Below are 11,156 nucleotides of genomic sequence, written 5' to 3'. Positions count from 1 at the left end.
ACCCTGTCTTATTGCGTACAAAGCTGACCAGTTTAGGGTCTTGGGAATAGCCCTTTCCACCCCTTTTGCTATCCATTCTTGATAACCTTTTAATTTCTCTAATTTGGCTGTTCTGTTCGGACTCCAGTGTGGCTCCTGGAGTGGGAAGTAATCTTTTACATCTAATTGTTGTGTTTTGTAATAGTCCTCTGCCAAGTCTTGAGCTGTTTTCAAAACTAACTGTCTTTCTGTCTCTGTTAGTCCACCCAATAATAATTGTATATCAGCCCAGTCTGGATTATGCTGTTTGATTATAAGTCGCAAGCGCTCAGCAGTGCCTGCTGGATCCCTTTGGTAATTTTTGGCAACGTTATACCATGCATCTAGGTCAGCAGTAAAGAAAGGTACTCTAATCAACATTGTATCCCCATCAGGTGCCACTGCCTCTCTCAGGGGGTGCCATCAGTACCTGTTTCCTGGTTCGGGACGAGACAGGACTGCCCGGGGGAGAGGGGGTTGGTGTTGGTGTTCCTTCCGAGTCTGCATCCTCTTCCTGTCTCCTAAGGGGAGGCTTAAGCAAATCGGTTAGTTCATCATCATCTTGTCCCTGAGCTGCTGCTTGATAGACTTTGTCTGACCTTGTACCTCTCTGATCTATACTGCACAACAAACAACACCGCTTAATTCTTCCTTGGCCTTTTTTATTTTCTTTTTCCAGAGCTAACACCATATGATCACTGGGGGGTTTAATTCCACAATCTCTCTGCCATTCAGGGTGTTTTCGGAGAGGGAAAAATGCATCAGCATAGGAAACTTCTTCCCATTTACCTTCCCATCTCAGAAACAGCATTAACTGAAGCAAGGTATTATAATCTAAAGTTCCATTAGATGGCTATTTTGCTCCATTTTCTAATTTATACAGTGGCCACCACTGGGTACAATATTTTATAAGGGTTCTTTTATTTTCTGTGCCTCCAGCTCCTACTATCTCCTTCCAATGTGCCAAGATACAGCTCAGCGGTCTTGCTCTGGGGATTTCCTTACTCTGTCTGGTTCCCATCCTATTCAGAGTTTGAGTTCACTCAAATACTGTTGTCACCCCTTTCGGGTCACCTGTATAGCGTATAAGCCACTCTTTATAAATTCTCCTATGCCTTCTGCCAAGCCTGCTTCTCTGCCACTTGAAATCTTCAAAGGTCTTTATTACCTCTTCCCAATCTGTTTCTAGCACACTATTTTAGGAATGTGATGCTCCTTGCCACACAAAAGTTTTAAAACAAAATATTCCTTGCTTTCCCAGCACTCTGGGCATAGATCTCTGTTTGCTAAATAAATAGAATTGTAATGTCTCCGACTTCTACGAAATCCGCACTGAGCTAAAACCTACAGCCGGTGTGGGGCTGGAATTTTCTTACACCCACACACAAAGCACGGAGTCCCTTCTACCACTCGTGCAGATAGGACACATGAACGGAAAGTCGTTCATAGTCGGGGCTATACTTCTACCATATAGCTACTGAGGGATGGGGGTAACGACCTCCCTCCCTGCTTAGTCACTGTTGTTTCTATCTCCGTCTCCTAGTTTTATCTCGCTTCCACCCAAACCTTTCTTCGCACTTTCTCACAGTTCTTTCCCAGTTTTCTTCCCGAACCTCCCAACTCCCAGGTACCAAATGTGACTTTCCACACACAATCTTTAAAATCTCAGGCTCAAAATCAACTTCACTAGAGTACCCCTGATAGCACTGAGAACACAGGCTCTGTCACCTGGCAGAAGAGCAGTACCACCTTCTCTTACAAACTTTACACTGTACCAATACCCATGCAACATGCCACACTCTTGTTGAATGAAAAGTTCTGACACATCCACACAAACAAGCTATTCCACGTACTCTTTCAAACCCTAAGTCCTCCGCTGCTGGTTGCTCCTAGTCTAGAGCCACTAATCTTCCTGCAGAGGTTCTGTATATTCCCTCTAAAGGGACTTGTTCGCCTCTCCTCTCTATCCAGTGTCCTATTGGATTTATAAACTCCCACAAATCCAGACCGAACCACTGAGGGGAAGGGATTCTCCCAGCCATGATTCCAAAATCAACAACCAAGCACTACCCCAAACAAATGCTTCAATATTATGCACTCAAACAACACACGGCAACACGCACGCCCCTGATTTACAAACGAATAGGCGAGCTAATACACAGCCACATACACATAAAAGCAGTCCAACAACAACCAATATCCACACAGACACATAAGCAACACAACAGCATTCAAACCAGCTACTAGTTGCAAAAATGTTCGCAACACTCGCTTGTAGTAGTTTCAGGGTCCCGCTTATATTTTCCCAACACAGTAACAAGTTCCGGCGGGACCCCCCCTTTTTGGAATCACCCGATCCGCTCTCGGGATCACCGACAGTCACTTTGTCGGTCGGCGATTCCCCCTTGCCGGCTCCGGTAGCCGGTTGCTTGCAAGCCCCACCTTTACCCTCACAGGGACTGCGCTGAATGCGGGACGTCTCCTCGCGGCTTACCAGCAGCCCTGGCCACGCGTACGACTCACAGGCACCCTAAATGCAAAACATACCGTTTACCCGCAGTTTCAGCAGGTCGTTGTCTATCTGTCGCAGTGAGTGAGCCGAGGGGCGGAGATCCTCCAGGAAAGCCCTGGGGCATGCCTAGGACGTCTGCTCCTCAGCCGATCCTGCGATCGGACAGTTTCTCTTGGCTGCTCTCCAAAATGATGAGCGGAAAAGACTCCACTACCAGAATAAATAGTAAAGTAGATGTGTTTATTCCATCACTGCGATGCACGGGGGATAATTCCTCCAAAGCCATGCGTGCTGACAGCTGCTTTCAGCTTGGTATTTATCGGGTTACAAGTTCCATATTCATTAAGTTTCCCAATACACCTATACATATTCATCACCTAGCCCCGCCCAGCCTCGCTTCGTATTATAATGAGCCCAAAAGTTATTTACATCCACGTTGCGATTGTGCAGTGTTGTCTGGTGGTCGTGGGCAGGGATCTCCGAGATGAAAGAAGAGTCTTCCTCAGATGAAGTAAGGAGTCTTCCTCATCCTGAACTTTTCACCTTTCCTCCCTGCGCATGCTCTTTATGCCCCTGGCCCAAGCCCAAACTTCAAGACTGGTTTGAGCTAGTTTTAGGTTAGAAACAGGATCTCTGGTCAGGATTCCTTCGCCTTATCAGTAGTCTCATCCTCTCTTGCTGCTTTGGTATGCACAGTAAGTGCTGAGCAAGCTATATGCATTGCTTCTAACAAACCAATTTTTAGTAAATCTTTTAACCTCTGCTTCCCCATTCCCCTGATTCACCAGAAGATGGCCCCTCGTCCCCTGACATATTTGACCCTGGAGGGAAGCCAGACAGTATTGTAGAAGAGCTTGTGCTGCTCTTTGCCATGCGGCATCAGCTGGAGCTGGGTTGTGGCGAATGGCTGGAGCTGGGGCGGAGCACGTTCCCTCTCTGTTTGCCTTCTGTGAGAGTGCAGCAGCAGCAGCAGCGGCAGATGCAGCGGGGGGAAAGTGAGCGTGGGACGCTGGGGAGCACTCGCCGGTGAGTGCATGGTGGGGCCACGCAGCACTGGCGAGCGCATGGAGACCTGGCGCCGGTGAGCACATGGCAGAGCTGTGCCTCTGCAGCGAGCACATGGCAGAGCTGTGCCGCGGCCATGCCTGGTGGCCACCCCCATGCCGCAGACTGGTGGGATCAGCGGCGCTGGAGGCTGGCGGGGCCACGGCTCTGCTCGGTGCATGGCGAGGGCCACAGGCTGTTGCAGTGGGGATACTGCAACACGATGTATCAAACAAGGAGTCCCGTGGGAAAGAAATATATACGGACAGATTCTTGATAGCTGTTTCAGAGATGATTATTTCTCCAGCCGCATGGCCGGGGCTCTGCCGAGGAACTGTTACAGTCATGGGACCAAGGGTCCTTCTGCCCGCGCAGGGACCACAAACCAACCCATGGGAACGAGGCTGAGCAGGGGCAGGGAAACCCCGTGCCTCCCCCTCAGGGCCCCTCTCCCAGGGCTCCATGGCAGGGGGAGGAGACCCCAACAACGGGCGGCTCTCTGCATGTGGGAAATGAGGAGACGGGCCAGCGTACTTCTGCCAGCTGACGGACCCGCGCAGCCACCTAACCCACCCTGCTTACAGCCGAGCTCCCGTTCCTTGCAGACTCTCGGGAGCTGATACTGTGCTAGGAAAAATGGACTAAGACCAATAGTCCCTTCCCCAGGAATGAAATGCATTCAGCATTTGCACCAGCTTGTGCGGGAACAGCTGCAAGCTAAGTATGTTGCTCCTGCAGCTGGTCCATAGAACTCTTCTGTTTTCATTATTTAAAATATTGCCACAATCCTGGACCCTATCTCAAAGACTGCTTTTTTACTACACCACCTTGTAATACCCTGCATTGTTCTGATTGCTTTTTTTGATAGATAATAATTATAATTTGTAAGCTATTCCTTTAAGCAAGAATTAGGCTTGTTACCTTTAAAAACCTGTTAGAGAGTTTATGTTAATATAATTGTAATTTTATATATATTCTGTGAAACAAGTATTTAAGCAATGATATTACCTTGCTTATTTTTACTTGGTGCGCACTTGTTGTTGTATTAGATGTATTATTTTATTGTTCGTAGTAAGAAAACTGCATGTTATGTTACACGTTTTTACTGAATTTAGGAAGTTGCAAAATGTTTGTGTTACATATTGTTAGAACAGGTAAGGGGGGGTGCGGGGATGGAGTGTGCCCCCTTCGAAAGACTTGTAAAGAAGTTTACATGTTCTTAATTTTCCAATTGCATTCAAAATGATCACAACATACTAATAAAGTTTTTAAGCAATTTTATAAGTATTTTAGAGAAACCCTCTCAGTCTAGGCTTAAGGCTCTGGCCAAGCCCTAGCCCTGGCTGACTAGGGATTTATACCATCAGACCCAAGTGTTTCTGCCCTAAGTGTAATCAAGTCATTTTGACTTGCCAATTTGATCTTAGAAAAGCTGGACCCAATTTCAAAGTAAACTTAAAAGTCTTGCCTAGGAAAGGCTTTCTAAGTATTCACTGTGAAACAGGACCTTCCAGCAGTTGCAGACTCTGAGTGATGGTAAAAGTTTTAGACAACTTTACATTGTTTCTCAAAGTTCTATCTATTTAATCACTGTCATAATTCTTATTTGTATAAAACAGAACAGGGGGAATTATGGGGAATTATAAGGTAGAATTGGGTTGTAAGCTGTAAAACCTGCCTGCAGAGGCACATGGCAGTACAAAGAAGCACATGTTGGTCTGGGTCTGAGATTCAATCACCAACAATGGAGCCTCCCCAGGGCCTCCTTCGAGCCAGTCACTAGAGGCTGTGATTGCAGGCAGGCAGAGGCACTGGGCAGGTGGCTCTGGTGCTGAGCAAAGCCTTTGTTTGATGGAGCAGAAGGGCCAAGGCCTGAATCCCGGCCTCTGGGACGGGAGATCCTGTCCTTCCCAGAGCCCAGGGCTCTCCCTGGAGGCAGCCTGGGCTGTGATGGGCAGTGCCCAGGAAGGACAGCAGTGTAACGGTGCCCAGTGTCCCCAGGGCTGCCTGGACACAGCCCCAGTGCCACGAGGACAACTTGTCTCCTCACAGACCTCACTGGTGCAGACAACTGCCATGGCCAAGGGCACCAAGAGCTCAGGCTCTTGCAGGCAGCTTCAAAGCTCTTGGGGAAGGACCCTCTGGGAAGGCCAGGACGGGGAGTCCTCTTTCCTCATCAGCCTCATCCTCTCTCAAGCACTCAGCCCAGTCCTGTTTGCTCTTTCACCACCACCCCAGGTTTGGATTCCTTTGCACCAGCTGCTGCCTTTCTGAGCCATGGTAATTCTGCCCAGGCCAGCAGTGCCATGAAATGAGTCTCTTCCTTCCATGAGCTCTGCTGGCCTGCTGCTCCTCACACTGTCATCCAAGAGATCCCACCATGAGGAAGAGATTTTTACATGGAGGGTGGTGTAGTGGGTTGAACCTGAGTTGATGGACAGTCTTTGAGACTAATGACGTTTCTCACAATTTACATATTTAAACCGCTCAGAAAGGCAGGAATGGCCTTTGGTCCGAGCTTGCCTGCCGGAAGGTGGGGGGGCTCCAAGCCTCCAGGCCAGGCCAAGGCCCCTGCTCCCTCCCTTTTTCCCAACACCATGGCACAGGCCCTGGGTTGTTGCGGGGAGAACTGTCCCAGAGCCGCAGGCAGCTAAAACCAGCCATGGACTGCCACACAGCTAAACCCATCCGGCCCGGCTTCCTGGGATGGGCAGGTGCCTCGCCTCGCCTCGCCTCGCCTCGCCTCGCCTTCCCTTCCCTCCCCTCCCCTCCCCTCCCCTCCCCTCCCCTCCCCTCCCCTCCCCTCGGAGCCAGCGGGAGCTGGCGGAGCCTCCTGTCTGCAGCCAGCACACTCCGCGCTGAACTGAAGAAGACACCACGCAGCCAGCAGCACAAAGGGAGCGAGGCTTTCTCCACCGTAAAGCCTGAACAAGAACACTCTTCAACATGCAGGCTTCCAAGTCAGAGAGAAAGACAAGTGAGTCCTGTGGGACGGAGCTGGAAATGGCAACAGGAGAAAAGAGGGCGGTGCCGCGTTTTCTCATGCGTAGCTTAAAATACTTCTTGCATGCTGTGGTAAGAAACTAATATCACAAACTGTTTGTCTCTTTAATCCATTTGAAGTACATGGGGGGGATGAATGCCATGTGTGGCCCGTGAAAATTGTGAAGAATGCCTATGCCAAGCTACATAGAAGTACTGAGAGGCGTTTTTAGAGACTTGTGGCGGAAAAAAAGCCTTTGTGTTCAGGCCAAAGTAACTCATCCTTAAAAAGAGTAATAATCCCATGTGATAGCCTATGTTTGGCAGTGTGAAGGAACTGTGAGATTTTTCATGGAAGAGATGTTTTACACCACAGCAGATTGTTTCTTTCTGGGCGGGTCTGCTATTGGTGGCTGTTTGGGAGCCAAGTACAGCTGAAGAAAACCCTTTTTTTTCTGTAAGCATATGAAAGAGACTTATCAAGAACTACAACACTGACTAACATCCCATGTTCTGTCACCCTTTGTGTGAGTTGGGTAAAAGGAGGAAAGTGGCTGGAAAGGGGGAGGGGGTTTGCTTTAATTTCTTGTTATTTCTCTTTACTTTTAATTCTGTTAGTAATAAAACTCTTTCTTTGTACTGCAACTGTTTAAGGTTTGTGCCTGCTTTGCTTTCTCCTAATTCTTATCTCACAGAAAGAAAATAAGTAAGTAATAGATATTTTGAACCAAACCACTACAGGTGGTGACATCAAGGAACAGGCTGCCCAGGGAGGTGTTGGGAACATCCAGAGCCATGTTGGACAGGGCTTTGAGCAGCTTGCTCTGCTTGAAGATGTCCCTGCCCATGGCAGCTGGTTGGACTAGATGGCCTTTAAAGGTCCTTTCCAACCTGGCCCATTCTATGATTCCATCATTCCATAATCCCATGAGCAACTGCGCTTCAGGATGAGCCATCCTCACCCATCCCTGATCAGCTGGCACAAGGGACCTTGAGTGCAGAGGGACCTTGACATGCTCAGGGATTTGGCCAATGTAAACGTCCTGGTGATTTTCCCTAATCCCTCAACTCTTAGGTTGAGACTTCAGGAATGTAGTCAAAATGAAGAGGTTTCAACCTAAAGAGACAAATTCAACCACACGGATTTTGGAGACCCAATTCTGCATTCATACCAACGTATTTAGCTCCTCAGCCTGTCTTCAAGTAGATTCTGCAGAGTCTAGAGCCATGTGCATGGACAGGCACAGTCCCTCCCAGAGGAAGGGTGTATGACCATCTCCTAGGCTGACATGCACATAGGAGGCCACCAGCCCCAGTGCCACTTGTGCCAGGCCTCCAGGATGGGTGCGACTCATTCAGCAGGACCCTCTATTCCTGCAACAGCTCCTTGGGCTTCCTCTACCCTTCCCAGCGGCTCCCAAAATGCTGGGAGCTTTGCTTTTGGCTTTATCCATACATCCTGGGGCAAGGTTTGCTAAATTCCTGCTTTGCAACTTGCCCTGTTTCCATGTCCTGTTTGCTGCCTCTTTGTGCTGGAGTTCTGTCTGTTCAGCCAGCAGAGAAGGATGCTTATTTCACGGGAACATGGAGAAATCCTTCTTGTCCTGGCAGGAAGCTTTCCTGCAAGGCCTGTAAGATCTCCTGAGCTCCTTCAGCCTTCAGAGCTGCCTTTACCATGGCACCTCTTGGATCAGTCTCCCAGTACATCAAATTCTTCTCCTCTGGAGTGCCCTGGCCCACACCCTGCTGCTGCCCTTGCTCCCTGCCCTTTGGCATGTGAGACGCCCCGATTTCATTGTCATGACAGCCAAGGTGGACACTGCTGACCCTATTCCTGAGCAGCTTCTCCTGTTCGTCAGCTCCAAGTCCCAGTGAGTATCACCTTTCTTAGCCCACCTGGCAGCCCATCCAAGGAGTTGTCCAAAACTCCTTCAGGCTGTTGGCACCCCATTGCTTTGCCTGGCCAGGGAATGCCAGGACAATTCTAGTCCTCCACAGGAACCTGTTCCTTTTCCTGGAGATGTGGGACCACCTCTGGCATCTGTGCCTGACCTCTGACCAGCTCACTCCTGCCTTCTGTCCTCATCAATTCCTATGGGAGTTGAGAGAATACACTCACACACAGGTGTCTATTCCGTGCACACATGTACAGAGGCAAGAGGAAGCTCACCTGCTGTGGCTTAGTGGAAGGTGTGGGATGGGAACTGGGTGTCCCTCAAATGCTGGGAACACAAACCCAGGATCAGATGCCTCCACTGGCCCGTCTGGATCCCTTCCCTCAGCAGGGGTAAAGGAGATCCCATCCTGGGGAGATCACTGCCTGGGTGTCCTGTGCAATAACAAGATGAAAAAAGATACTGAGTTGCAACTTCATCTCTGAGAGGAGGAATGATACCTCTGGAAATAAGTTAGTCTCCCCAGTGCAGGCAGTGAAACCTCAGTGCTTGCTTCAGGCTGTGTTGTGGGTTAGCTAGCATGGTCTCAGAAATGATGTTCTCGCAAAGGAGTGCTTACAGTTTCCCCCATGACCTGACAGAACCTATCAGCTGGCCAGTTTGAATATGGACAATTCTTTAAGCCACTTAAAGTTGTGACCGCCTCTGTGATGCACACTTAAGAATAGACAAACTCCCCCTCCAAGCTCTCTCTCGTTTCCAGCGCTGGGACAGGTGGCTGCGGGGCCCGAGCGGGGGCCAGTGGGCCCAGCCGGGCCCTGCTCGGGCCAGGCCAGGCCGGGTCACGGCCATCCTGGAGTCATGGACCTGTTCCACCCACAGAACCCCCCCCACAGCCTTGCTGTGGGCAGCCGGAGCAGCTCGGCTCTCCCCCCTCTCCAACATTCAACATTCCAGCTGCAAAGCTGCAAGGCCGAGGTGAGATTAACCCTTTTAGTGCTGTGAAGAGCTGAAAACCTGAGGGAAGAGAGAGAGGAAATGCTTAAAGCTGAAATTCTGTTGTGAAGCTATGATATATCAGAGTATCCCGTTGTAATTTCATGAAGATCTGGGGGGTGGGGTGTTCAGCTCGTAAGCAAAAGCACCTGCGCTGAGATCGGCAGATGCTGACGCAGCTGTAATTTCATGAGAAGTTTGGACAGGGAGAGATGAACCAGATGAGGACTTTTGCTCCAAATGGGAAAGGAGAAACCTCAGTTCCTAGAGATGCTCCCAGAGATAGTCCTAAAGATGAAGATGAGGAAGACCCTTTGCTCCCAGGGAAGGAGAAGGGCCTCTGTTTTTGTTTCTGAACGGCTCAACCTTAAAACTGTACCCCAAAACCTTCAAGAGCAGACCCTCAAAAGCAGTTGTGGGAAAAGCTACAAGTCGGGGTAAGGGACTCACATGTGAGCAGAGAGACTCCTCTTCCTAAATGGACTGAACAATATTTGGAAGTGGGCGGCTGTCTCGTTGTGATAATGTTTTCATAGCATGAGCAGAGAGACTTCTCTTTCTAAATGGACTGAACAAGGTTATTATGGAAGTGGTAAACAGACTGAACATCTTAAGGGTTGTCTTTTTACATTGTCAGTGGGAGAAGGGAGGAAGGTGGGGGGAGGAGGAGAGTTCTCAAGGTGTGGTATGATTTTTTTTCTCTTCTTTTAGGTCTGTTAATAAATTTCTTTATATTCTTTCAAGTTTGGTGCCTGCTTTGCGTTTCTCCTAATTCTTATCTCACAGAAGGTAAACAGTAATGAGTATTTTGGACCAAACCACTACACTAAATTGGTGTTTCTGCCCAGTTACAAACCCAACCCGCTACAGGGGTGGAGGGAAGCACTTTGGTATCTGCTGAGGAGATGGCCCGGTTCACAAGCTCAGGCCTTGCTGCTAGAAGATCCTGCTTTGCTCTTGCTGGAGGCCATTCCCTACCAATGCATGGCCCTCCATTGTTCCTGGATCAAGGTGGACCTGTGGCAACAAGTCTGTCCTGTGTCCATGTGACAGCAGAAAAGGGCAGGACACGTCTGCTTCCAGCACTTGTCTTGGCTGCTCCCTCAGGGTGCTGGCACCATCATCAGAGACACAGAACAGCTTCTCCTCCCACAGCTATCCCTATCCTCTGCACTTCCCCAGGTGTCTGCCTTGATATTCACCAGGGACCTCCCTGTTTGTGGCTGTCCATTGCCCTGCTCAGCAGGGACGCAGTTGTGTTTGGACGTGAGCTGCCACAGCCAGACACGCAGCAACTGGAGCGCTGAATTTCAGAGGCCGGGCCAATTCTTTTTTTTTCCCCAAAGTGCAAGAAAGACAGACAGAAAAGCACAAGGAAGCGTGACAGTGTCTCTGTAGAGTCTCTTTGTCCTGTGAAATTCAGCAGCTGTTGGTGTTCTGGTGCTACTGATGCCTTAGGTTTTAACTTTTATATTTTTCAAATTCTGTACTGCCTGGTGTGTAACTCTGAAGTTTCTTATAGCTTGTTAATTTCTGCTCTCTCATGCTAGCTAGACATAACAAAGCCTCTCTGGGACTGCTCTTCAAGGATACCCAGACCTAGGCCCAAAAAGTATAAACCAAAGAGCCTCTAAGGGCGGCAAGTGGAGGGGAAATGACATCATTAAACTGAAGCGTTAATTGGATAATTAACCCTGATATGCAAATGA

The sequence above is a fragment of the Corvus kubaryi genome, unplaced genomic scaffold (genome assembly GCF_017639235.1).
Source record: "Corvus kubaryi isolate FWS band 111438036 unplaced genomic scaffold, C.kubaryi_AGA036_p1.0 37284, whole genome shotgun sequence".
Lineage (NCBI taxonomy): Eukaryota > Metazoa > Chordata > Aves > Passeriformes > Corvidae > Corvus > Corvus kubaryi.
This window is presented reverse-complemented; position numbering follows the sequence as displayed.